The sequence below is a fragment of the Thamnophis elegans genome, chromosome 14, assembly GCF_009769535.1.
Source record: "Thamnophis elegans isolate rThaEle1 chromosome 14, rThaEle1.pri, whole genome shotgun sequence".
NCBI lineage: Eukaryota > Metazoa > Chordata > Lepidosauria > Squamata > Colubridae > Thamnophis > Thamnophis elegans.
In genome coordinates this window covers 32734812-32761395 of record NC_045554.1, presented here as the reverse complement: position 1 = coordinate 32761395, position 26584 = coordinate 32734812, and positions in this window count along the sequence as shown.

The window sequence follows — 26584 nt, the reverse complement described above, 5'->3', positions numbered from 1 at the left end:
CATAAATCAGATGAGATGTGAGCAGCAAAAAAAAATTAACTCATGAGATTTACTCAAAAAAGAGCTTACTCAAACTCATTGTGCTTCATCTGACTGCAAGAACATCTAAATGTATGTACTTTTAACTGTATCTTTATGAAAGACATACTTTCTTATCAGTAAGTGCTTTCTGACATCGGCATTTATGGTGGGTCCCCGATACAATGGAAATTGATTGAAGGTTCAATCAATGCAGGTATATAATTATTCAATAAATTAGACATTTAGGGATTTGTCATGTTCTGTGCATCTAGGAGTTTGACGCATCTAGGAGTTGATGCAAAAAGAAAGTAAGGATAAAACTATACCTCTCACCACACTAAAATAGTATCCACAGTGAATAGTATCCACATTAAAATATCTCTCATTGCCAACTACTCAGGAGAATGTGATAAAAGAGCTTCATTTGTCCTTGAAACTATAGTCCCAGAGTTGCTTGTTTATAAAAGGGCAAATAGTATTTGACTAGCACACCAGGAGCTAACCTTCTAACCACCAATTAAATGAATTTTATTTAATCATTTTCCCTTTATATCATGTTTGGTATTACAATTCCACAGCAACTGTGAAGGGGGTGAGGAAAGCCACATTCAACCCTTTCAGAAAACTCATTGTCTTGATCTCATGAATGGCAGCTTGTTATCTGATCTATTACCACAAACACCTCCAAATCCATCAAAACTAATCTCTAGGTATAAATCCAGTCCGGCTCAGAAGAAAACTTAATACAAAGGTCTAATCAAATGCAAAAAAAAAACAAGAGACAAGCCAAAGCCAAATTGAAAGGAATTGAATTATGAGGATGGAGTCTGTTGCCTTAAACCTTGACAATTCCATAACCCTTCCACCAGTTTCAACAAGCCCAGATCACTTTCCTATACAGAAACTTCCAACCAATAACAAGTTGACCTGATCAAGAATTGTTTGTTTTTCTCATCAAATTATTCCTAAGGAACTCTTCCTAATTCACCTATCTTCTAATATAGTTCAGCAATTATACCCAGTTCCATTTTTGACTTTCTGCTGGATATGGATATCTCCTGGCTTAGTCAGCCAGTTCCAAGACTGATGTTGTTAACTTGACATAATAGCTAGATTCTCCATCTGGCTCTTTAATTGCCATTTCCTTAACTAAGGAAGGCTCTTGAGATAAGACCATGACTGTCACAAAGGCTAGATATGCCTATTTTTTAAATTGGTCCTTTCAATACATATCTTGTTCTTTCATTTCAGGAATATAAATATGTTTTTTTTACTGAGTTTGTCTATTTCTTTTCCATATAGCTGAGATAGTACAGCTTGAACATAGGAAGGATGACACAAATTCAGAAATGCTTGCACTAGAGTGATATAATTGTACCATTGATTACTACTTTTGACTGTTCCAAACAAAGATAGTTGCAATAGTCTCCACATAAAATGAAATGTAGCTTTTATTTCAAAACAGAATGGAAATAATGCTTTAGGAATCTAGCAGCATGCTGAGTGAGCGAATATTCATTTATGAATTTATAAGGGATTTTTTTTAGTTTCTATTGCTTCTATCCTTATTACAATATGCATAATAATACAATCATAATGCAGTAACCTGCCCATTATATGAAAGGTTGGTGTTAAAATGTTTAAGTACAAATGTGTGGTTCTCTAACGGTTATATTCTATTCTGGAACTAAAACTGTATGTCTTCAACTAAAATAAAACTCACAAGGTAGAGAAAAGGCAGAATGTAAAGTGACCTAGCCTTCCCCAAAAAGCAGGTAGCAGATTCCTCATCCTGACCACACCCCTTTATTAAACAAATGTGAATTCCTCTCATTCACATTCAGCAAAAGCCTGGTAAACAGTCTTTCAAGGTAAATTTATGACCACAGACCTTATCCTGCTTGGAAAGCTGCCACTGTAAATATTTTCCAAATGGGGTGCCTGTGCAAGGAAAGACTTGGCACAGGAATCTCTGAGATTCACAGACAGACCTTCACACTCCTGAAATGAATAAACGAACAATGAATGGCCTTTTGCTCCCCTTTTTTATTTCCTGTGGGAGGGGCTATCACTGTCTACCTGTGACTTTACTCCCAAGTCAACCCTTGTTCCTTAACTGTTCCCTTCTCCTGGCAGCTCTGCCCATGCGCACACTGGGAACAGGCTCCAGCTGTTCCTCTGCCTCACTGCTGTCTAGCTCCAAAGGCAGCTGAGAACTGCCAGACAGCCTTGGCCCCATGTAAATATTTTAGTTTAGTTTAGTTTAGTTTATTTGGATTATAGGCCGCCCTTTTCCCTGAGGGGACTCAGGGCGGCTTACAATCATTAGGGGGGGGTGTGAAATTCAAAACAAACAATATGTGCACAAAATAAATAAGGTAATAAAAAAACACAACTTGCATTCAACATTCACACTCGGGTGGGGCAAATCGAAGACTTATCCCCAGGCCTGTTGGGATAGCCAGGTCTTAAGGGCTACGCGGAAGGCCTGGACGGTGGTGAGGGTGCGTATCTCGACGGGGAGATCGTTCCACAGGGTCGGAGCTGCAACAGAAAAGGCTCTCCTCCGTGTGGTCGCCAGTCGGCATTGACTGGCAGATGGGATTCGGAGGAGGCCCAGTCTGTGCGATCTTATCGGTCGGAGGGAGGTAATCGGCAGAAGGCGGTCTCTCAAGTACTCAGATCCACTACCATGAAGGGCTTTAAAGGTGGTCAACAGGACCTGAAGCGCACCCGGAGATCAACAGGTAGCCAGTGCAAGCTCACGGAGGATGGGTGTTATGTGGGCGAACCGCGGTGCGCCCACTATCACTCGCGCGGCTGCATTCTGGACTAACTGCAGCCGCCGGATGCACTTCAAGGGCAGCCCCATGTAGAGCACATTGCAGTATTCCAGCCTAGAGATCACAAGGGCTCGAGTGACTGTTGTGAGAGCCTCCCGATTCAGGTAGGGTCGTAACTGGCGGACCAGGCGGACCTGGGCAAATGCCTCCCTGGTCAAGCCAACAGATGATGGTCGAAGGTCAGCTGTGGATCCAGGAGGACTCCTAAGTTACGAACCCTATCTGAGGGGTATAGAATTTGACCCCCAGCCTGATAGATGGAACATAGCCAAATTGTTGGAGGGAAACACAACAGCCACTCGGTCTTGTCCGGGTTGAGTACCAGTTTGTTAGCACTCATCCAGTTCTTAACGGCCTCAAGACCCCGGTTCATCACATCCACCGCTTCATTGAGTTGGCACGGGGCGGACAGATACAATTGCGTATCATCCGCATATTGATGGTATTTTATCCCGTGCCTCCGGATGATCTCGCCCAGCGGTTTCATGTATATGTTAAATAGTAGGGGGGATAAGACCGAACCCTGCAGCACCCCATATTTTAGGGGCCTCAGGGACGATCTCTGCCCCCCGACCAACACCGACTGCGACCTGTCCGAGAGGTAGGAGGAGAACCACTGTAAAACAGTGCCCTCCCACCCCCACCTCCCGCAGTCGTCGCAGAAGGATACCATGGTCAATGGTATCGAAAGCCACCGAGAGGTCAAGGAGAACCAGGATGGATGCATGGCCTCCATCTCTGGCCCTCCAGAGATCATCGGTCAATGCGACCAAAGCGGTTTCTGTGCTGTAACGGGTCTGAAGCCGGACTGGAAGGGGTCAAGGTAACTAGCTTCCTCCAAGGCCCGTGAAGCTGGAAGGCCCCACCTCTCAACAACCTTCCCAACAAAGGAAGGTTGGAGACAGGACGGTAGTTATTTAAAACGGCTGGATCCAAGGATGGTTTCTTCAGGAGGGGTCTCACCACCACCGTTTTAAGTGCGGCGGGGAAGTGCCCCTCCCGAAGGGAGGCGGTTACAACTGCCTGGATCCAGCCACGTGTCACCTCCCTGCTGTTGGCAACCAGCCAGGAGGGACACGGGTCCAGAGTACAGGTGGAGGCACTCACAGCTCGAATGGCCTTGTCCACATCCCCAGAGGCAACATCCTGAAACTCAACCCAGAGATGGTTTGCCAAGTAATCCTCTTGTGCCCCGGCTGGATCTGCATCGGTGGAGTCCAAGTCCGACCGAAACCGAGCAACTTTGTCGCTAAGAATTGGGCATAATCCTCAGCTCTACCCTGCAAGGGTTCCCACGTATCCCTCCCATTTAGGAGGGAACGGGTTATCCTAAACAGGGCGGCTGGGCGGGACTCAGCGGACGCAACCAAGGTGGCAATATGAGATCTTTTTGCTGCCCTAAGTGCCCTGATGTAATCCTTGGTGCAGGTTTGTTAGGATGTGCTCGGTTCGACTCGGACTTATCGGACCTCCACAAGTGCTCTAGGCGTCTCCTCCGGCGCTTCTTCTCCAGGAGCTCCTCGGTGAACCAAGGAGGCCTCCGGGATCCGCTGACCCGGACGGGGCCGTAGTGGCGCAATCCGGTCAAGAGACTCCGATGCCGCCGAGTACCAGGCAGCAGCCAGAGTCTCCGCCGAACTGTGGGCGAGGGTATCAGGAATAACCCCTAGCTCCGTCTAGAACCTCCTAGGGTCCATCAGTCGCCTGGGGCGGAACCACCTGGTTGGTTCCTCCTCCCTACGGTGGGGGTTTGGCCTCCGGAAGTCGAGCCTCAGTAGACAGTGGTCTGACCACGACAGGGGTATGGTCTCACTACCCCTCAGACCAAGATCACACATCCACTGCTCCGAGAGAAATACGAGGTTCGCGCATATGACCCGCTGAGTGGGTTGGGCCCCGAATTACCTGGGTCAAGCCCATGGCTGTCATGGAAGCCATGAACTCCTGCGCCCATCAGAGTGTTCGCCGAGCGATGGCAAATAAAGTCCCCCAGAACCATAAGCCTGGGGAATCAATTGCCAGCTCGGCTACTGACTCGAGGAGCGAGGGGAGGGCTGCTGCAACATAGTGGGAGGCAGGTACGTGAGCAGCAGACCCACTTGACCCTGAGGTCAGCTTCACTAGCAGAGTCTCACACCCAACAAGCTCCGGAGCAGGGACCCTACGAGGTACTAGAGACTCCCGGATAACAACAGCCCACCGCCACCCCTTCCCTGGGCTCTCGGCTGATGAAGCACCTGAAATCCTTCTGGGCACATCTCTACAAGGGGGACTCCTCCTTCTGTGCCCAGCCAGGTTTCAGTAATACATGCCAGGTCTGCCCTCTCGTCTAAAATTAAGTCCCGGATGAGGGGAGCCTTGTGAACAACAGACCTGGCATTTAGCGACAACAGCCTGAGACCAGGGTCCTGATTACCCGCGCCATCTGGCCTCGGAGTGGGACTCATAGGGCCGGAAGGAGGGATCTCTGTGAAGTAGCGAACCCTCCTTCCCCGGTAATGGCCAGCCCTAAAGTCCCAGCCATATCTGCCCCTCCCTGTTATGACCGTAATGCCCGACCCACTCCCGTGGACGTGGTTCCCTCAGCCACCCCTATGGCTCCCGCATTCCCCGGCAGGCCCTCCGAATCAGTCACACTCATGTATTCACTCAGTCAGTCCCCACGTGGTAATTAAACACAAAAATACAGCAAAATGGAATAATAAAAGTGGGATCATTCATTCTATCACTAGCAATCCCATGCACTCACCATACCAGTGAAAATTAAAATTAAAGATTAAAAATTACGGAGCACTGCAACAGTGCGCTATCAGGCGGGTGATGTAACAAATGAGGAGGGAGCTGCTCCGTTCTTCTCCCTCTTCTATGTCCCAAAGGAAAGTCCACAGCTGGAAGGCCAGAAATTAATGATATACAAGGCAGTCGCATGTGGGGGGGGGCAAGGCAAAAATGCCTGATGTTTGTAAGCAGAGTCTGTCCAGTCTTGTCCCTCTTAAGGTCCCAGAGGAGGTCAGCAGTTTCTCTGCCTCCGATGCAGGACTATCGTCCAAGCCTTCCCCAGCCTTCAGGACTGGCCCCATGTTCCTTCCCAACCTCCTCACTGCCTGTCTCTGCTGCCAGCTCTGCTGGCCACTGGCAGGCCACAACAGAATGAAAAAGAAACAGAATAAGGAGAATATCCCATTCCCATTCATTGCAATCTAAATGTGCCAATCAATTTCCTTTTTTTAAAAAAAGTATTCTACTCAAAGTCCCCATGTAATTATTTAGGTCTATTTCAAATATGAGGACTACCTGTAAAAATCATATTAGCATTCTAATGTCAAGTTTGTCTTGTTAGCACTGAGTAATCTATCAAAGCCCCAAACAAGATTTCCCACATTTATACTGAAATACTTTTGAAATAATAAGGGGCATTTGGTAAAGAAAATTCAATAAAAGTGCCCTCTAGGACCTGAGATTAGGGAGGAAAACACGTTAAATTCAACAGTTCTAATTGTAAAGCAGACAGTAGTAGATGGTTCATAAATAATAATAAACCTTGAAAAAGCCCTGTGAGCTATGTTTCCGGTAAATGCAAGTATCTGGATTATGATGATTAATTTTCAGCAGGATGGAAAGGAGGGAGGGCTTCCTCATTTGGAAAACCCACATACACACTCAGGCAAATCAACCAAGCATCATAAACCTATGGAAGATATGAACAGAATAGAAGGAACGTGAGCTGGATGAGTAACGGTAATGGGGGGAAAATAAACTGTTCAGCTGAACTGGAAAACTGATTTCAGCTATGCTGTATCTCTGGCTATCCAGGTTAAAAGAATTAGTTCAACATACTGAAAGTGAAATGAATGTCAGAAATATGCTAATGCAGACAGAATCCATTTGTTAAAATGACTTTTTGATGTTGGTGGATAATGATTTTGCCCGCTATCGATATGAAACCCAAAATCATCAATACTTGGAGATTGGCTAGCTGTACAAACAGCAGTCCATAGTATTAGCAGCAGTCTGGTGAAATAATATAAATGGTGAAAATAAATAGGGAGTGGTACATTTTCTGCTGCTCCAAACAAGAGCTATCTTTTAATTAGTTGAACTACATTCCTAAATGGGCATCCTAGGGAGTAAGATCCTAAAACACAATGGGAATTATTTCCAATAAGTAACCATGTACTGTAGAACATTCAAACTCACATTTTTCTCAACTTTTCAAGATGATGTGCAAAGAGGAAAAATAGGAATATTCATGTCATAAATAAGTAGAAGTAGACAGGGAAACACACAGAGACATGAATGTGCTCACCAAAGCATAGGATCTATCTTACTCTCTGAACAGTTTCAGATTGTAGTGAAAGATGCAATATCTTTTGAAGGGTGCAGTGAGAAAATGCTCAGAAAGTCATTCTGTTCCTAACTCTGTGAAATTCCACTGACTCACAAAGGTCCATTGGTCACATGGAAGGCAAGCCATTCCACTTGACCAGTGGAACGACTTGCCTTCAGAGGTTGTGGGTACTCCATCACTGGAGACGTTTAAGAAGACACTGAGCATCATTTTCTCTCTAATGGTATAGGACCGTGATGGCACATGGAGCCATATCTGCCAGCACATGAGCCATCAGTTCCAGCACACATGTGCATGCCAGTCAACTGATTTTTGGGCTTTATGGAGGGCTGGGGGAGGCCATTTTCACCTCCCCAGGCTTCAGGAAAGCCTCCAGAGCCCAGTGAGGGCTAAAAACAACCTCCATCACGGCCCCAGAGGAAATACAAGCTCAGCTTGGAGGTGAGCAGAGCGGCGTGCATGGGGGGAGCATGGGGGGGTTGTGCACACATGCACATGTGGGGGCATACTTTGCATTATGGAAGATGGCACTTTTGGCACCCAACAACAAAAATGTTAGCCATCACTGGTATAAGATTTGCCGCTTAAGCAATTATTTGGATTAGATCTCAAAGGTCCCTTCCTACTACGATGATAATTATGATAATTTTAAAGTAGTTGCATAAATATGTGTATGTATGTACATACATATACATACACTATTTATCTATCTCTATATCTATCTATCTATCTATCTATCTATCTATCTATCTATCTATCTATCTATCTATCTATCTACCATCTTTTTAAATCTTAATGCTATTCACTGCCATTGGTATTCATGGTTCCCAATCTTTTATCCAGAATAATCACTGATGGATATTGATTTCCCACTACCACCCGTGTTCTTCACAAGCATAGCAAAATTAATGTGAAAGTCAGAGTCAAATAAGTCCCAGTAGGTCCTCCACAGTCTGCTAAGAAGTACGTTTTCAAACATATATATAAAAATGACATCCAGTGTAAACTGTACTATTTGTTGCATTACACCAATTAATAGGCATAAATAATTCCCCTTGAGGGATTCAGGTTGCCCTGATATCATCTTTAGGATTAGAATCTCGAAGAGTTGAATAAGGTTAATATAGATGGTAGTTTATGAACCACTTAATTCTTTTCCTTCAGACACAATTACATCATAGGGCTTCCTCTTTAATGCCTCAAAGGTGCTCATATATTGTCAACTATCAACAAGGGGAACATAATCATTACAAAACTGACAGAGAAGAAATTATTATAGAGTAAATACTCTAGCATATTCCACCAAACTCAAGACAATATGAGTTGCTTGAAAATTTGGAGGATTGCAGAAATAATGTTTAATAGCTCCTTATTCTCTAGACCATATTTCTCTACTTTGCTTTATATACATACTGGTCAATGTTATCCTATCCCAAACATATCTGAGATCTTATATTACAATAATTTAAATACTGAATGGAAAAGAAATGCAGGGAAGCACTTTGTATCAAACCAGAACTTTGACCATGGAACTGTATAGTCTGCTTTAGTAGATCATTATATGCAGTGGTGGGATTCAGGCAGTTTGCACCTATTCCGGAGAACCAGTTATTAACTTTCTAATTAGTTCAGAGAATCAGTCGTTGAAGAAATCTCCTTTTGTTTTTTTCCCACTTTACAGGGTAATCCTGTAAGGAAGGCAGGAAGGAAACATTCTGGTGTTGTTTCTAGCCTACTCTTTATTGCCCTGCTACAGAAACTGCCTCTCCCGGTAACCCTTATTACATTGCAACAGCTGAGGCGAAGTGCCCCAGCGATGTGAATGACTTTGAGTTGCCATGCCCACCCAGTCACATGATGATGGGGGGCCCTTACCCAGCTGGTCATTAGGGCAGAGAATCGGTTGTTAAATTATTTGAATCCACCACTGAAAATATGGCCTTTTTCTGCTCTCAAACCACCTCAACAACAGTGGGTGGACCAAAATATTTTGACTTTCCACCCTGGAAAGTCTGAGAGATTGTTTGACAGGGATAATATGGGTGCCTTAAATCCTAACTGAGGCTGAAGGTACATATTTCACTTTCCCTTAGGTCTTGGCCAGCCCCCACTGTTAAAATGCAGTCCTGACAGACAATTCTACTTTAACAGAAGTGGAAAATTACTTTCAGCAACTCTCAAGCAGGAACCTTCCCTCTCCCAATGTAGAAATTGAATCTGAGACCCTTAATACCAAAAGAAATAATTTCCCACAACTTTTTCACAAGGGAGGCCAAGTAAATGAAAGAACTGAATTTGATATTTTCCTAATTAAATCAGAAAGGAGGAACAAAGTGACAGGACAAAGTGACAATAAAACAAAGTAAGCAATCCATATTCCATCAGCTCTTTTCATGAGTGCTGGAAATATCAAACACATGCCACTGAAATGATGTGGAAGAAAAGGAAGGAAAGAAATAAGGAAGGAATCTATCTTCATTTTGTCCTATTATACCCAAACCGCCAGATAATTTAAGAAGCTGAGATAGATACATAGATCAGCTGAAAACTAGCCACAAAAAGATTGCCCCTCTGCAATAAAAATTGAAACATGTAGATCTACTCACCTCACTTAAAGAAATCAAAAGGATGTTTTGGGATCTGTCTTTTTCCACACTTGAAATGAAAAATCATTCATTTCTTTTAAGCCTCTCAAATTCAAGTCATTGCAGTAGCAGAGAAGATGCTACAGAGTAAATTGATTAATTATAACAGTTATCTAAACCTAAGAATGCACAGGTGGTCTGCAGCATAAACACTTGGCAAATGTTTCTTGGTTTTGCTGCTCATTTATTTCAGTTGTCAGACTTCCAAATAGGTAAGGCTGTGGAAAGTAAATAAGATATCTTCTTAAGATTTTCCCCCATTAGGAAAGCTAATTAATAGAAGACAACAGATTTCTCTCTTGAAAACTGTCAAATAAACTGAATAAGGCTGTCAAGTTATTTTTGTGTCTTTGATCCAATCATTTGCTAACAACTGTCTACAGGAGCTAAAAACAAACTCTTTATTGTACAGTATCCAGGGTCTAAACAAAAATCTAAAGCAAGACTATACCTTTTGGAAACTCCTTAAATCTGATTGTATTTCCACAAGTTTGCTGTTGGAGTCTATGAATTAGTTTTTGCTTAAATATTTGTATTGTATGTATACTGATTTGGTCTTTAAAAAAAACAAATCTCAGCTTCTGGTTGTGTTTTTACTTACATCAGGGGAGAATTTTGCTGGGGGATTTTTTATTATTGAAGGAAGAAAGGGAGGGAGGGAGGGAGGGAGGGAGGGAGGAAGGAAGGAAGGAAGGAAGGAAGACCCACCCAAGTAAATGCTAGTTTACCCACTGTTATCAATATTGCAGTGTTCTATCCTTAAAAAGGGTGTGGTGGCTTAGTGGCTAAGATGCTGAGCTTGTCGATCAGAAAGGTCAGCAGTTCAATGGTTTGAATCCCTAGCACCGCATTAACAGAGTGCGCAAGTAGAAATAGAAGTAGAAAAATAGGAACCGCCTGTGGTGGGAAGGTAACAGCGTTCTGGGCACCTTCGGCATTTAGTCATGTTGGCCACATGACCATGGAGACATCTTCAGACAGCGTGGCTCTTTGGCTTTGAAATGGACATGAGCACCGCTTCTTAGAGTCAGGAACGACTAGCACATATGTGTGAGGAGAACCTTTACTTTTATCTTTTTTATTCTAAAAATCTGAAAGTATGACATTAAAAAACTCATGTTCATCTAGGTAAGTTCTGTTCTGGTTTGGGCACTCAGTGCTGAAAAGGTTTGCCATCACTGCCCTAGAGAAAGGTCCCGTGTGCAGTGCAGCTTCTCCCCAAATAATCCATTTTGAGAAAGGAAGGCAAAAATCCCTTACATTCTCTTACATGACCTTGTTACTCACAGCCGGGACAGACCAGGATTCTATAAAGGCAGAATTAAGGTAGTTTGACTGCCATCAAAGAAGATTAAAAAGAGATTCCTTCCCACCTAGAAATTGGAAAATTTTGCTTTGGGGTATCTTTGAAGTTCCAGAAGCTGAAATGATGCCTACATTAGAGAGCTGCTCTTCAGGGTCTCCCTGCACCAGCTTCAAAGTCTTCCAATTGTACACGTTTCACTGAAATAAGTAAGCTATCATGGGGCAGACTGATTTTGAGAATTAAGTAGGTAAGGAGATCGACTCAGCCTTGAGAGAGTCAAAGAGGCTCCTTAAATTATTTTCCTGTTTGATTTTGGATTTAAGCTTTCTGTGACATAGTTTCTTTGCTGCATTTTACCAAAGCACTAAAACCTTTCATTTGCCAGACTTTGGGGAGGAGAGAGAAAGTGAAAAATCTAGAGAAATAATATAAATACATAAAAATGTTAATATGTAGGGCTATTTTCTGACCATTACTTTGTAATCCCATCTATTGTATATTTATTTTGTTTTATTTATCACATTTTAAAAACCATCCATCTCTCTCACAGAGGGATGTATGTATGTATGTATGCATGTATATTTATTGCAGGCCCAATTAGCAATGTAAATTTGTAAACGTATACATGTACACACACACACACACACACACACACACACACACACACACACTTTGGGAAAGATTGAAACTGGGGCATTCTGGATGTCAACAGTGAGGTGCAGCCTTCATTTGATACCACATGTTCTTTTTCTTCTAGCCCAAATGCCAGAATCACTTTGTCACTCTCTAAAGAAGAATGTGTAATGCACAAGGTTTACCACAAGGTAAAAATGTGGTCCTTCTCCACATTCTTAATGCCTGAGAATTTTAAGGGGTGAAGATCACCTTTCCCTTGTAAGATAGTGGTTAAATATTTACAGAATCATTATAAAGGAAGACAACAACGTTGAATTGGGCAGAGGAGAATGGGATAGAAGAGTGGGGGAGATTGTTAGAAGAATGAAAGAAAAAAGGAATAGGAAGGGACAATAAATGAGAGACAACCAGCAACAGCAGTTCACAGATCACTGAAGCTTAGTTTTTTTTATCCCATCATACATCATCATAGCCAAGAATTCAAAAGAATTTTTGCTTTGGATTGGCACCAGGTCAAAAAAAACCCCCTGATTTCAGAATTGATTTAATTTACATTTTCATCTAGTTTGCATTGTATAACTGATATAATTACTCCTAGTCAGTCAATTGTTTTCCTTATCTATTACTTTTAGATATTAAGCTATTACAACAATTATAATTTTGTAATGACTTTTGAAGGTTCAAAGATTTAACTCAAAGATTTTTTTAATACAGAAGAATTTTGGGGATCTCATTTTGATTACACCTTTGTCAAAACATATAGGTTTGTATTTATTTATGCATTCATTTTAAATACTACCAGACTCCAGACTGACTCTGAGCAGTTCACAATATCAAGAAATATAAAAATAACAATCTACATGACAGCAAACAGATGGGTTCTAAATATAATAATAGGATTCATACATCTTACTAAGCCAAAATAAAAGAAATATTGATCTTTAAAGTAATAAGACTAGCCCCTTCTCATGTTCGATTTCCTAAAGTCGTATATTTTTTAAAAAAATATATGGTAAAGCCATTTCTTTTGTAAAATAAGTGTTTAGGCTATTAATTTAACACTGATGAGTCACATGGCAAGTTCACTGGTGATTTGGAGAATTCATTGTCTCAACCTAAACTTTCCTTCAGGTTTGATCACAATCAAAAGATCATGTAACTATATATCATCCTGGTTCAAATCAAATTCCCCCAAAAATCATATAGAAATACTTAGTTGGTATGACTGATACACAATTTGATAAATCATAGTAGTTCAGACATTTAGATCTGGAGATTTGATCAGATTATCTTCAAATTGTTTTGCTGAATAAAATCTTTACATAATCCTAGAATGTGATGGCAAACCTATGTCACATATGAGCCCTCTCTGTGGGCATATGTGCCATCACCAGCTGCTCTTCAGGTTTCTGGTGCACATATGCGTGCCAGCCAGCTGGTCTTCGCTGGCACTGAAGCACTGGAAAATGGGCTGAAAACGGTCTGGAAAACAGCCAAAAATGGTCTGAAAATGGTCAAAAACAGCCAAGAAACAGGCAGGTGTGCACTGACCAGCTGGTCTTTGGGTTTCTGATGCTCCGGCACATGTGCATGCATGGACATTCCAGTTTGAGCACTTGGTGCTGAAAAAGTTCACTATCATTGTTCTAGAATATGTTATGTTGCCTTGAGTTTCTAGAGGAAATGTATGTCAGGTTTCCAATAGATGCCCTAATTAACCTATGAGCCTCGTGCCAAATTTCAAAAGAAATCCAGTCATTTATTAGGAACAACATTGTGTCAATACCTGCAGGGAATCAGATCTGACCTCACGTATGTTATGGCTGAACGTTGCCCCTGTTTTCCCCCTCTCTTCAGTCTGTGTCATAACACCATCCGACAAGGTGCTCTAGCAGGTTGTAGAATTCCATGCCTCAGAAGCCTGCTGTGGTAATCTGAGATCTGACTCTAGCCAAAGTCATGTATGGAATGCTCTCCCCCCCCCCCCTTTCCTCCCATGGCAACTCTATAACAAACATGGAAATGCTTTACGAGTTGACAATGTGAGCTTTAAATACAAAGCATCAAATGGAATGGGAGGATAGTCAAGAGACATCAAAATGTAGATGTTATTATTATTATTATTTTGGCCAAGGAGGCAAAATCTCTGCATTCTTCTTGATTACTTGTGAATCTCTTAGGTTAACAGACTGCCTTTGTAAATGAGTGTTTATTCCTTAGATGAGTGATGGTTTGCCTTCTCCAGCTTTATCTTCACAATGCTGAACCAAGTTCAGGTAAAAAGTGGGAAAGAAGGAAGAGGAACCACAAAGAAATGAGTGAAAGAAGCATAGATAAACTTTAAAGACATCAGTGCAACAGCAGAAGACACCGGGAGAAAAAAAAATCCCTAACAAGCAGCATGGATCTAATGCTTTTTCTGTCAACTAGATAAAGGAATTGTTCAGATATTTGGCTACAAGCATTACCTGGGAAAATAGTCTGAAAGTAAGGGCAAACTGAAGCAATTTCATTACAGGAATACAATCTTCCATGTTCAAAGCATTGGGGGATTTGTACAGCCAGCATCCAAAATGCTCAGCAATATAAATATTTCATAGGCTTCTTTTAGTAAATGATACATCCTGTGACCCAACCCAACCAAAAACTGTATAAAAAGGAAAGTCAAACACTTTGGGGATAAATTTTAACAGTATTTCGGGATTAGGTCGGATAATGTAATTCTCTCATCTGACTAACAGAAGCTTGTTATGATTTTCATGGAAACGTTTCACCACCCTATTTTGGAAATGGCTTGGATTAAGAACTTTGAGCCACAAAATCTGCACCCTGCTGAAAAATTATGATTGTGCCTCAAAGGAAATAGCTTCCTCCTTCATCCCACCTCCAAAAATACAAGTGACCCATCATATTCAAGTATGCTTTTGGCCCTTAGTTGTTCTTTCACACTTTGTTATATTATGGTTTTATTTTCTACTTTATTTTTACTTTGATAGTTTTATCTTCTCATTAATTCACCCAAAGCCCAGTATGATTGAGGAAATATATAAATATTGGACACAAATAAGAGTAAAAAAGAAAACAGTAGCAATTTTTTTGCAGCACAAGAGGTCTGAGTTTGCTACTAAAATTTAATAGGCAACATCTAATTCTTATCACATAATGAAATGCAAAACTAAGTATGTAGCTTGAGTTTCTCTTCAGTTATTACGGCAGCACACCCACATATACACAGAAACTTTGTCAAAGCATTACCTGATGATCTCACTTCAAAAGTTAATTAAGTGGTATAATAAAATACCAATTTTAAGAGTTATCAAAATGACGGAGCAGCGATTTTCGACATCTAAGTAATTGGTTCAATGCAGCATAAAATTAATGTAATACAAGTTAAATATTTTATTGTTTTATGAACACAGAAATCCTACTTGTATTGGAAGGGAATTCAGAGAAAGATCCATTAACAGTCTGTAACCTTATAGAGGAGGGGGAAGGGTGGTAATCCCAATACACAATTAAAAATTACAGGATTAATTAGTGATGTTGTAATTCTTCCATGTAAACTTCAGATGGATGGATGGATGGATGGATGGGGACAGGCAGTCAGACAGACATATGTTACATAGATAGATACAGATTGACCTTGAGCTTGTTTGGAGTTTCTAGCTGGAGACTACAGACATTGTATGACCTTGTGGGAAGTTTGGTAGATTCCAGGTCAGCGAAATCAAGGCTGGTGATAAATGAGGTGACAGGCTTCACATCTAGACGTGATCTGTCTGTCTATGTGGATATCCTTCACCACTCCATAGGCATTCTTTCAAAAGCTGTGTGCTTGATGAAAGAGAAAGGCCATTCCAAAAGAACAAAAGAATCTTTAATCAAGGTTAGATGATGGCTGGACTTCCATACTCAAAGTTCCAAACAAGTTCAAGGTAAATCGGTAGATCAACATATAAACTGCAAACTTCAATAAAAAAGAATTATCTCCCAGGCAAACATAACAATGTCCAACAATTAAATGTGTTACTGTGTTCAATGTAAAGCTATTTTTATTTTCCCAAATTGTTCTTATTCTGTTGGGTCATTCTTCCCTCTCCCTTCAAAAAAAAAATCATTGGATATCATTTCCTTTCATACTCTGCATCTTGTTAATTTTTTTCCTGAAACAGTTAACATGAAGGCTTATTGTAAGGTGATGCTTTACATCAGATACTCTCTGAAAACCTTGTGAAGAAAAATGCTTTTTCTCAAATCCCTCTGGATTCACAAAGTATTATGAATTTCCCTTACCATATGGATAATCCATGCTATATGACATGGTCCCTATTGTACAAACTTTGTTTTTCTGGTTTCTTGTGGGGATTTTTTGAGGGATTTTTAAATCTTAACTCAAAAATGTGGAAATTCTTTTTAAAAAAGAGGCTTGTCTATCTTTATTTCTACAGACAAAGAACATTCTGGTCACCCCCACTTGTGAAAATTGACCAATTGGCTTGTCACACAACCTTGATATTTGACAAAGGAAGGGCAAAGTGCAGAAAAGAGAAACCAGGATAATATATGTTTGCTTGTCTATTTATTAGATATTTACCCTGCCTTTATTACAAGGAACTCAAGGTATTGAACATTCCTAATACTTCTTCCTTCTCTTACTTTCCCCGCAACAACCACAGAATGATGTGAATTGGGCTGAGAGAGAATTAGCCCATAGTCATTGAGCTGGCTTTCATGCCTAAGGCAGGACTACAACTCACAGTCTCTTTATTTCTAAGCCAGTCCTTTTTACCACTACTTCAAACCAGCAAACAAATTAGGTGGTTCAAGCATCTTTTCTAGAAGAAAAAGCTAAGTTGATTCAGCTTTTTAGCTTACAAAGAAGATGGTGCAATTGAGGAGTACAGATGCATGCATGCCAATGGAAAAAGTGGACAGGCAGAATAATTTTCCTCTCTTAAGATAAAGGTAAAGGTTCTCCTCGAACATATGTGCTAGTCATTCCCAACTCTAAGGGACAGTGCTCATTTCCATTTCAAAGCCGAAGATGCATGGAATGCTGTTACCTTTCCACCAAAGGTGGTCCCTATTTTTCTACTTGCATTTTTACATGCTTTTGAACTGCTAGATTGGCAAAAGCTGGGACAAGCAACGGGAGCTCAGTCCATTACCCGGCACTAGGGATTAGAACTGCTGAACTGCCAACTTTCTGATCGACAAGCTCAGCATCTTAGCCATTGAGCCACTGCATCCTTTTTCTCTTTTGCTCTCTTACTCCCTTTCCTCTCTTTCACCCTTTCCTCTCTTACCAAACACTAATACCAGGCATCATCCAATGAAGCTGAAAGAAAGAGATCACAATTAACCTGCAGAATTGATTATTAGATGATGTGATAATGGTGACCACTTGGGTGATTTTAAAGGGAGTTGAATACATGCTACAAGGCCTACTACAGGCTTTGGCCTTGATCAATAGGAACTCCTTTTGTCTTTCCCTCACATCAGCTACTACTGTGGACAGATGATGGATCACAGAATAAGGAAAGGACTTTGGATTCATGGATTCCCAACCCTGCCTTGTGTTTTGTTGCACTGAGGTGGAACAAAATTAAATGCCATATAAATTGAATCTACCAGTCCCAACCATCCTTTGCCCTCGAAGCACAGACTTACCAAAGGACTCTGACTCCAATATGGCCTTTGGTTCAAATTGCACATGCCTAATCTAAAATAAAATGAGAGGAGTAGGATGTCAGGCAACATAACAAAGAAACTAATCTGAATTCCTTTCCAGTGAGCTAATATCCAGAGGTTCAAAGAAACATCTATCACATATTTTCCCAACAGCGATTGCATGTCCCCAGTGGAGGGATTCGGATAATTTAACAACTGGTTCTCTGCCCTGACCACTTGGGTAGGCCTGGCTTAATGGTGATATGACTGGGTGGGCACGGCCAACTCACCATCCCTCACATCGATGGGCACTTCACCTTAGCTGTTACAATGTAATAACGGTTAACTTTCTGTAAGCATGGCAATAAATATTAGGCTAGAAACAACACCAGAATGTTTCCTTCCTGCCTTCTTTACAGAAAGATAGAGATTTCTTCCAACAATTGGGTCTCTGAATGGCTTAGAATTTAACAACCGGTTATCCTGAATAGGTGCAAACTGGCTGAATCCCACCACTGCATGTTCCTCTTTACATGTGATGTAAAGTTTTGCCCAATAGAGCTGATGTGCTTTAGCTCTGATTTGAAGAATCAAAATGAAGACAAGTCAAATTCATACAGTTTGGGATGCAATTTCTTCATCAGTCAGAATAACCTGCCAGAAAGGAGACTAAAAGCCAGGGATAGGCAAAATGATATTTTCATTGCTGCACTAAAAGATATGCATAATGAATGCTTGGTTTTTGACTTATTGTTCTCTTGCCAGGATATTATTTAGAAGAGGGGAGGAGGGAGAGTTGAATGGAGAGGCCAACAGCTGTGCTGTATAAGGAAACTGCCAAACTGTTGCTTGTTTTGTCAGTTTGCCATATGGGTTAAGGCCAAGTTCTCAATGACACATAGCAGTAAACTGATAAAATCATCTCAAATCATAGATCTTAAAGAAATATATAAATGGCCCCACTCTTCAAAGCAATCTGAAATCATGCTGTTGTTGTGAGGCACTTCCGAGGTGAAAGATCAGCCAGTGACATCACCGTTGCCCAGGGGAGGCCCTTTTATGTCCTCATTAATGAACCCACCAAAGTAGCATCTATTTATCTACTTGCATTTGCACACTTTTTAAACTGCTAGGAAGGGAGGGAGGGAGGGAGGAGGAGGGAGGAGATCTGAATGTGGAATATTGACCAAAGACTGAATGAGGAAGAGGATAAAAGAAAAAAAAAACTATGATAATGACAAAGAGAAAACAGGTAGTGGAAATTTTGAGTAGTTCAGAGAACCGATAAATGCCACCTCTGGCTGGCCCTGCCCCCATTTATTCTCTGCCTCCTGAGTCCCAGCTGATCGGGAAGTAATGGGGATTTTGCAATAACCTTCCCCTGGAGTGGGGAGGGGATGGAAATTTTACAGTATCTTTCTCCTGCCACACCCACCAAGTTACTCCCACCATGCCATACCGCCATGCCATGCCCGCCTTGCCAGGCCTGCCATGCCACACCCACAGACCCGGTAGTAAAAAAAATGATTCCCACCACTACTATGCATGCATATCTAGGAGCAATTTCCACTGTGTTTAGTTAAGTCTACCTCCCAATGAGTGTTCACAGACTTGCTATTTACGTCCCCACATTGGGGTGATCATATAGTTACCCCTGAATATTTTCTTTAGAGAATATCTTCTTTGGAGGGGAGGAAACATGTTTAAAGATCTGGTCTACTTTTGGAATCCTTGGGTTCCTCCAAAGCTTCTGAAGTCATGATCATCTTCCCCAGTGTTTGAAGGCAACCACCCATCCTGAATACCAGAAATAGAAGAAATAGTTATTCTTCCCCATCTGCCTTGCCAAGAAGCCCATTTCAAGTTGCTCAGGGAAACAAGTGCATTTGAATTTGGTTTGAAATCTTTTGATAATAGAAAAGGAGCCTGGAGATTTGCCCTTACTGAAAATTGTTAGGGCTCCAGAAGCTTAAGCTTCATTGAAATATTGTTGATTCCCACCCCCCACCCCCAATGTACGGACACAGGTGCGATGAACATTTTGAGCTGAAATCTTGAACCCCACTGACAACTGGATGCAATCAAATGAAGTTAACATAGCCAAACAGATGGCAATTGACAGCTGAACTGGACAACTGAGCCAAAGCAAATTATAAATATATTCCAGAAGCTGGGATTGAATCATATTGGATCCACACTGAGACATCTCTGACCATAAGGCATTTTTGCATTAGCAAGAAATGCTGGGGCTGATTTCTGTGTCTGATGATGCAATTATCTCCCCCTCTGGAGAATCACCAAAGTCTGAACATCTTTTGGAAATGTCACAATCTCTTCCTGTTCAAGTTGACTTCAGGGATTTGATTAAAACTGACAGAGACCAATGCTTGGGTATTCAGCTTTTAAAATGGTAGACAGTGAGAATAGATATTCCATTGTCTTGCATTTTAAGGCCTAAATTTCCATCATCAAACCAAAATCCCAACTGAAGCTTGAAAAGTTTTCAAAAACTGTCCTCCTCTCAATTTTGTGGTATGATTTTCCCTTTCAATACTACATGAAATACACTGTATAGAAAATATCTGTGTTGGAGAAAACATGCAAGAAGGTAATGTAACTATATACAAATTTGTATGTGTGTTTGTGTGTGTACACAAGAAATGCATTGTATGCCATGAATTGTACGTAGTTAAAGGTGCGCAAAAATGGGCACCAATTTTCATGCAATGAAAATTTTCATTTTCATCTTTTTGGAAGTATAGTTTATATCTAGCTGAAAGAATTTTAATGTAAAACTGAAACCAAGGAAGAAGTTGGAAAATCAAGAAAAACTGAAAGGAACAGATATCTTTATTTCCAACTATATGCATTAAAGGGAACAGTATGAATTTTGAGAGAAATAATGTTGAGGAGATTTAAAATAATAATGTTGGGATGAGATTTATAATTATCTCTAATGTTATAAATAAAATAAATTTTGCTCATTAAAAATTCAAAGATTCTTGACTCAGCAAAATTCCCCCCTCCCAAATTCTGTTTTTTTGCTTCAACTCAACCCTTCTGGTGTATTTCATTGTTTCAGCTTTATCACCTCAACTATCCAAAGGAGTCTTGCTGTATCAATTGTCTCCATTCCAATAACAGAACTGGAATAAACTTTGTATGCCTTATAGTCCAACCCCTGCTGCTCAAGCAGGAGTCTGTATATTATTTCAGACAACTGGCTGTCTGATCTTTTCTTCAAAACCTCCAGCGATAGAGTACACACAACTCTTGGAGGCAAGCCATTCCACTGGTTAATTGTTCTCACTGTCTGGAAATCTCTCTTCAATTCCATATTGCTTCTCTCTTTGCTTGAGTTTGTTTGATATGCATTTGCTATCTGCAATATATAAAACTGCCTGTTTGAGTGATTGTCTGTGTATGCAATCCCTTTCCACATCTCCCCAAAATCCCCTTTGAAACTCAAATTTCCCAGGAAGTGTTAGAATCAATAAATGTTTTATAATTAATTCAATGATGGTATTTTTTTCAATGCGCCTTCAATGATTGTATGAAACTTTTTCCCCTCCAGTTAGCATGTTGTATGACTTCCAGGGTCAAAATGAATGTGGGAAACTTATAAAGGTAATAAAATGAGAAATTTATCCAGATTACATTGGACTAAAATGGAGGGAGGGAAGGAAGGAAGGAAGGAAGGAAGGAAGGAAGGAAGGAAGTTACTTTACACTTATATTGTTCATAAAGTTACTCTAAAATCAGATAGCACCAAAGTCAAATAAATAAATAATGAAAGACAGAAAGAAACTGGAGAATTTCAGCTCTTATAAAAAGAGATCTGGAATAATGCTGTCTTTGAACCTTTTTCCACTTATTTCTTGAGAAGGGGAAAAATGTGAGCTATTATTTAGCGTGACCGTCAAGATAGGAAATTTGGCATGTGTGCATGGAGACCTCAATTTTAATCTGTTCTCATCCCAAACATGGTAATAAGATGCCTTGATATGGTGGCAAAGGTTAGCTGCGATACTTTGCTTCTCATTGGAGGAAAAAAAATGTATATGTGTGTTTGACTGACCCAACATGTACCACCAGCAGAGATGGCAGTGCAAAAAGCATTGCTGAACAGGTGGTGAGTGCTAAGCTGAAGGACCTCTGACTTGTGTGAATTAAATCTGTGGAAGTTAGAGGACACCTATAATTGAACTTCCCACCGTCATTTACCAGCTCAGAAAATATTCTCCTTAAAGCCAGCTGCTGCCAGAGATACCTAACGTGTCTGCAATTTCCCACTGTAATTAGTGCTGTGATTAAAATATGAACTGAAAGACAGTCAAGGCAGTTAGCTTTCAGTGGAGAATTGAAACAAAGCCAATGTCGATTTGTGACAGACAGCTGTTTGAATGTACAAGGTGCAAATTCGCTGGAAAGTATGCAAAAAAGACTTCATTAAATTCTTCCGAGCTACAAGTTGCACTTTCCATGATGCAGATAACGAAGCCCAGCCTCTTCTTACTGACTTCCTTCTGTCAGCAAAATACTATGGGTGAATTTGAAATAATAGTAATGGGAAAACTAAGGGTTTTTTGCAAATATAGGGCAGATATTTGGACTATTGTCTTAAATTTGTATACAACTTGATGGCAAAGCAAATTGACATCACAAAAGTACAAAAGAAATGAAATCCTGACAGAAATTATCCTGAAGAGAAACTACTTAAGATAGAAACTAATATCAGTTTTCCTTCCTTCCTTCTTTCCTTCTTTCCTTCCTTCCTTCTCTCTCTCTCTCTCTCTCTCTTTCTTTCTTTCTTTCTTTCCTTCCTTCCTTCCTTCCTTCCTTAAGTAAATATATAAAAAAGTAGATGGCTATTCAGTGAAGAGGCAATGCTTTTTTCATTCTGAGTCAAAGTCCTGGCTGGTATAGCCACATCTTGTTTTCTTGTTTTTAATTCTTTTATCAATTACCACCAGTGGTAGTATTGCCAGTTCTTACTGGTTTGGGCAAACTGGTGGCAGCGGCTGCTGGTGCCTCTGCCCACCTAACCCAACGTAATGTGCCACCTTTTGCACATGCACAGAAGGTGGTGTGCAAGCATAGCGAGGTTGCGCAGGAGTATGCTTACCTTCACATAGCGAAGGTAAGTGAATCCCACCACTGATCATCACCCAGAATTATTGGAATTGGCATATAAATTTAAATCAACTTCATCATCCTCCCTACAGTAATCTGACTTTTCAAGTTTCCATTCTTCTTCCATTATCCAATATCCTGCTCTCAGCTTTACAGTTTTGGATACCGAATATTTTTTTAAATGCCATTTTTAAAAAGGGGTGTATCCTTATGATTCTGGAGAAGTGGAAACCCCACAACATATTCTCCTTCATTGCTTTTCACTAGAGACATTTGAACCAGATTTCCTGATTGCTCAGATTCTATGCTGATGCTGTTTATACATAAGCTGCCATTTGGTGCATGTGGCTGGGCATTGCACAACACTATGTACATTTTTCCAGACCTTGGAAAAAGCTCAAGGTCCTGCTACATTATTATTTTTTGCATTTCTAGTTTATATGTATGGGAAAAATGGGTTTTGTATTTCATACTTTTCCAAACTTTTCAAAAACAATATCTACTCAAAAATGACATATAAAAATGGCTATATCAGAGAGGAATACTTACTAAGTATGTAGTAAAAAGATATGGCTAAATTGCTGTATTATATACCAGAAGAAAATTCAGATAAAAATAACTATACAATATTTGCACATTTAGCTGTCAATATCCTATTGTCTTTCTAATCCATGTATATTACTAATGTGTAACAAAAAAAAGAAAAATACATCTGGGTTAGAAGATTATCCACCATTGTCAAGGGTATATAAGAATAAGTCAATGCAACCTATGGATAAAAAAAGGCTTTGGGCTTTTAAGGTGATTGATATTGAGTTTCCGTTGTGCAGTGCAAACTTTTTAATAGTAAAAACACTTTAGAACTTTTAATAGGTTTAGTTTGATGCAATAGTCATGCAACACTAGAAGAGTTTGACATTAAAGTTGTAGGAATGCTTTGAAAGAGTGTTTTGTTAAAAACTTTTTTTCCTTTTCCTACTGAGAAACATTTTCTATTAATGTACCAGATAATCTTTCAGAAAGACAACAACCATGATAATTTTAACTCCCTAACCTCTTTGATTAAGGATACTCAACTCTTGATATATATATTTTTTGCAGTTTAATACTTAAGGAAAATTAAAAACAAATGTTTATAGGCAAAGTAGAAAGCACCCTCTAAATTCCAGATCATGGGTTTTTTTACCAAGCTACTTTCATTTCTCAATGCATAGACTTCACTCACTAGATACCCTTTGCTTAAAATCTCATTGATCTATCAGTAGAACTACAATCATGAAATCATGATTGAAAATCTACCCAAACAGAGACAGTTGGTACAAATCTTGCCCTGGTTAAAAACAACATGGACATTTTAACTAATATTAGTTAGTTAATGAATTAATTACTGTATTTTTTATCTATAAGATGCACTTTCTCCCCCCCCCCAAAAAAAGTGGGGGAAATGTCTGTGCATGTTATAGAATGAATGTTGCCAAAGCTCTGCCCACTGCCAGCCCTCATCCTTCAGCTTCTGCCTCCCAGCAATTTGCCTCCTTGCAGCAAACAGCCAACAGCCTGGTCAGCTTCAGCACAGCTGATTTAGCACAAGCAGCTGATTGCGATTGGATCAGGTTCCCGGAATACCACCGGTCATCTGTTCCAGGCTATGGGGATCACCACCACCCATCAACGCCCAACGCCACCTATTGCCACAGCCACCTATCGCTGCCTCCATGCACCCCATTTTCGGGCTCTGCACATCTAATTTTTGGCTGAAACAGTGGTGGCAATAGGCAGCAGCAGCAATCCCCACCACCTGGAATGGGCCAAAAAATGGGACATGCAGAGGCTGAAAAGGGGCACACCAAGGCTGAAAACAGGACACACAGAGGCCAAAAATGGGATGCACAGAGGCCAAAAATGGGACACACAGAGGTGGCCATAGGCGGCGGCAATGGGTGGCAATGGGCAGCAGGGATCCCCACAGTATGGAACAGCTGATTGGTGGTATTCCAGGAGGTCAATCCAACCACCAATCACTACTCATGCTAAATCAGGCTGTGCTGAAGCTGACCAAGTTGTTTGCTACAAGGAGGCAGATTGCTGGGAGGCAGAGGTAGATTTTTTTTTCTTGTTTTCCTCCCCAAAAGCTAGCTGCATCTTATGGTCTAGAATGTCTTATAGTACAGAAAATATGGCAATTTCATTAATTTAACTAATGAAATAGAGGTCCATATTCTGCAGAACATTATTTTAGTTCCCCGTGCCCTATCCTAAAATAATGCTTGCTTTGAGCAGTATTGTAAAGGCTTGAGTCTATATTTGTACTTCATGTTAGTGCTCTGATCAAGCTTTATTTTTCCAAATCTAGCTTTCTTCAAATATGTGGGACAATTGTTCCCATAATCTCCAGATAGTATAGATGTTTATTTTAATAAAAATAACCCCAATTCCCCCAGAGGGAATAAATTATCGCTTTGCTGTAAGAGGCAAGTTATGTTTGGGTTAATAGAAGTATGACTAATCTCCTTATTTAAGAAAACAAAATAATCATGGACAATTACTTTATAATTACATATTTAAATTTGAAATGTAAATTTTCAAAAATAAATAGTAATAATTAACTTTAGATCTGATTATCATTCCTCTTCTTACTTCTCTATCTCTTATTTTGATGTAATATTTTGAATTTTTGCAGATTACTACTTTCAGGTTTTTGGAAATAAGTGTTTACCAGAAAATGTTCTAGATTTAAAATGCATGATTTATACATGATTATACATGCATTATACATGATTTGGCATCCCACTGAGAACTTCTTATTTCTTGATGCATCTCATGAGTAATATCAATAGTCTTTGGACTTTTGCAATATTTATTTGGAGTTCCTACACCTGTTTTCAGATCATTAACTGCTGATATATGTGAAATGAACCATACTATGTAGTATTATTATAGTACACTATACATTATGAAGCATGTTATGGGGAAGAAGTCCAATTTATCCCAAGATATTACCTTTCAGTGGCAAACTGTATTATGCACATCCCAAAGATGTTTTTCATCTGGAATTTCTTGATTTTTTTCCCCTTCAAAATGTTTGCTTCTCATATCTAAGAGAAGCTTTGGGGACAACCATGACCTGAATGATTGAGACTCTTCATAGAGAATGTATCATGTACAACTTTCCAAACATATATTTTGCTTGGAATGTTGGACACATCTCTAAGTTCTCAATGAAAATGGTTCCAACAAGAATAAAAAAAAAATTAGAACAATGTCATCTCACTGATTTTAGATATGGAACCATATTGCAGATATTGCTGATTTTAAAACAACGTAATATATTGTATGAAGCAATAACATTTGAGACCATGTAGGAGCTAATCTGTAGTTGCTATTTTTTCAATAACAGATTTTTGTGCATATTTTAGGAAATTGTTAATTATACAGGTTACAATTATACAAGAAGTTCTGGAATATTCAACATTGGAAAATAGTTTGTTGTGTCATGGAGAGAATGGGATTACAGTATTACTCATGTATACTTAAAATTATACAGCTCATTACAACAGAGACTGTCATTCTGGCACTTGGTGAGTTAGTGTTTCCAAGTTGCTTGCTTGTTATTCATTCATTTTTATATTAAAATGTATAACCCACCAGTCTAGTATGTGATTCTATTCAGGAAAGTTACCAACAGCTAACCCCAATGCAGAATTAAAGTTATTCAGAAGAAAATGGAAAAGTTTTAGAGGAAAAAATCAGGCAATAGAAACAGACATATAATATAGTTAATGTAGGTCATCAGATGCCAGTAGAATGAAAGGCAATTTATACATTATATGATATTAACTAATTGCAAAAATCCCACTGAAGCAAAAATTTCCAGTAAAAGAGGTAGAATAATAGCCTTCAGTAGCTCTTGCCCCAGTAATCACAATTCTACCACTGTTGTGTTATAGAAAATGGTATGTCCATCATTCTATGTGGCATATGT